Below are 2,707 nucleotides of genomic sequence, written 5' to 3' on the forward strand. Positions count from 1 at the left end.
GAGGACCAACGGGTTACTTAGACTAATGCAAAAGTGCCAAGAAAGGAAATGCCCAAAACTAAGGTTACACATGAGTTAGGTGGAGACCAGGGAAAATTTGGGTACCAAGCTCAAGATTTCTTGCACAGGTGTAAACCTTTTAATTTCTACATAACAGTGGTGTATTGGCCCTGAGAACGCAGCTCATAGTCTTCCTGCACAGGGGAGCAGCTGTCCCAGGGCCGCGGCCTCTGCCCTCTGGAATCCACTGTACCTCTTGCCTCGCATGGGCTGCTCCCCAGCAGTGACTGAGGGGGGACGCTGAAGCATGCTGTTTCAGGAGACAGACTCTTTTGTTGGTTGACCTTGGCTCAAGAACTCCCAGACAGCTTTGCTGAAGCTTCCGTAGACATTAAGGGAGTCTAGGATGCTTCCACCGAGTAAAGGTAGGTCTGCCAGCTCTCTTAACCTTGCCTGACCCCATCTGTCATTTCCCTTTGTGTAGGCATTTCTATTAACAAGATGCTCCTATATTTAATCTTGTCTTGATCCCTGCTTCTTAGATAAAGGGCCAGAACTAAATCAAGGTGTTTAAGGGTAGCAACCTGGTGGGAGGTGTAGGACTTGGGAAATTGTCTCGAAGATGTGTTTGTATTGCAAGCACACTGCTTTTAGTTAGATCACGTAGGTATTTGAATACCCTTTGATGGGATTGGTGGCGATTATAGAGGTCTGTTAGCAACCCCCTCGTTACCCTGGGTGTTGGCAGTGGGGAGTCACTTAATATTTTTGACTTATTGGGGCACCAGGGTGGTTCGGTCAGTTGAGCAACCAACTCTTGGTTTCAGCTCAGGTCATGATCTTGTGGTTTGTGTGATGGAGCCCTGCATCAGGTTCTGTGCTGACAGTGCGGAGCCTGCTTGGGATTCTCTCTCTCCCTCTCTCTCTCTGCTCTTCCTCCACTCATGCTTTCTCTCTCTCTCTCAATGAATAAATAAACATTTAAAAAATATTCTGGCTTACAGGAATGGTGACACAGATTATTTCATAGTTTAGTCGTAAACTGTCTATTGTTATACGATAACACTAATTCTTGCCTCTAGTTCAGTGCTTCTGATTTAGAAAAAACCTGATGTGTTACATGTTTGACAAAGACAGATTAGAAATTATTTTCTCCCTTCTTTTTTCCCCTCAGTATCCTTTTAATACATTTTACTAGGACTTATGGCATGGCTATACAGTTTCATAATTTACATGCGCTTTCTTCGTATAATTCGTGAAAGAACTCTTGTGACAGCCAAAAATTACTTGACTCCATTTAGTTATTAATAAAGACATGTGTTAAAGCATGCGCCCTGTTCACCTGCTACTCAGCTTTGGGTTATACTTGGTCTTGCATTGACATAATTCTACGTTAAGGACCTTGCCGTTGGTTGCCTTGGATATCCTGGTGCCATCACAACTTCAGGCTGTGACTTTGCTGCAGGTGCTAACAGGAGGGGACAGTAGGCTGCCAAGCAGAGGTAGGGAGGGAAAACTGGGTTCCCACACATACTGCGGCCCTGGGAAGTCGCACACCTCACATGAGTCTGTGAAAATAACTTCTACTGGGAATATGTGCCATAAATAAGCAAAGACTGCTCAGAAAGTTAACAAGAATGAAGGAAAGAGGGAGGAAGAAGAGAGGAGCCTGGGCGAGGACTGAAGGCCCTCGAAGGGCATTGCAGTGGCAGCACTAAATGGGTGGTCAGACACTGCGGAAGGCCGAGGGCAGAAGAAGCCATGTAGGGGACGCTAGGCCCCGTAAGAATAAGCCAAGACTGTGAACAGGATAAGTAGAAGGGAAGGGGGGAAATGGCCAATGGTTTTGATTTGTGTGTGCAACTGAAGAACTGGGAGCTTCTGGTTCCTTTGTGGACAGCATGTGTTTCCTCCTGCGTGACAGTGGGGTTATTTAACAAATGCAAAAGCAGCCATGCCTATTCTCTTTATATGCAAAACCATCCTGTCATTCTTTTGTTACTCTGGGAACATTCTAGAGAATCCGTGTCTTATTTATCCATGGAGACTTCCATTCATCTGTTAATCCCCTAAGAACAAAGATGCATTCCAAAATTGAAGAGTTTAATGGACTTTTTCCACTGACCTTCTCACTCTGATTTTGTTGGCATTCTTAAGTTCTGTTTATAGTAAAATGTGTTTCCCTGGGTAGTAAAATGGATTTTTCCCTAGTAAATGTTTGTTCCTGTGCAGAAAAATGTGGAAGAAACTCGTTGTTATGAGTAGTTCTATAAAGTTAATCATTACTTAAATTGAGAGAGGTAGAGATAGAAAAGTCAGAAGAACATCTGTTTGTGACATTTTCAGGAGATGATTTCTTGCAATGAGTAAAACAGAGTGGATTACACTCTTCTTTAAAAACGTATAACACATTTTGTATGAAGAAGATAATCAAAACCAGATATCATTTATCTTATAGGTGGATGGAATGGAGACCAAGAAAAAAAAGTAAATGGCTTGGTGACCCACCTTTAGCCGGAGAATGGAAAATAAAATGCAAGATTCCAAACCCTGCCCTTCTATGTCATCTTCATTTTTGAAAAATACAGGTGAGTATAATCATTCTGAAAACTGATCTAGTGGCCATGAAAAAAAAAAGATGCCAAGATAGCAGTGCAGATCTGAGTCAAAGAATCTTTTGGTTTTCTTGCAAAAATAATCAGAATGG

This window comes from Crocuta crocuta, unplaced genomic scaffold (assembly GCF_008692635.1).
Source record: "Crocuta crocuta isolate KB4526 unplaced genomic scaffold, BGI_CrCroc_1.0 scaffold224, whole genome shotgun sequence".
Taxonomy (NCBI): domain Eukaryota; kingdom Metazoa; phylum Chordata; class Mammalia; order Carnivora; family Hyaenidae; genus Crocuta; species Crocuta crocuta.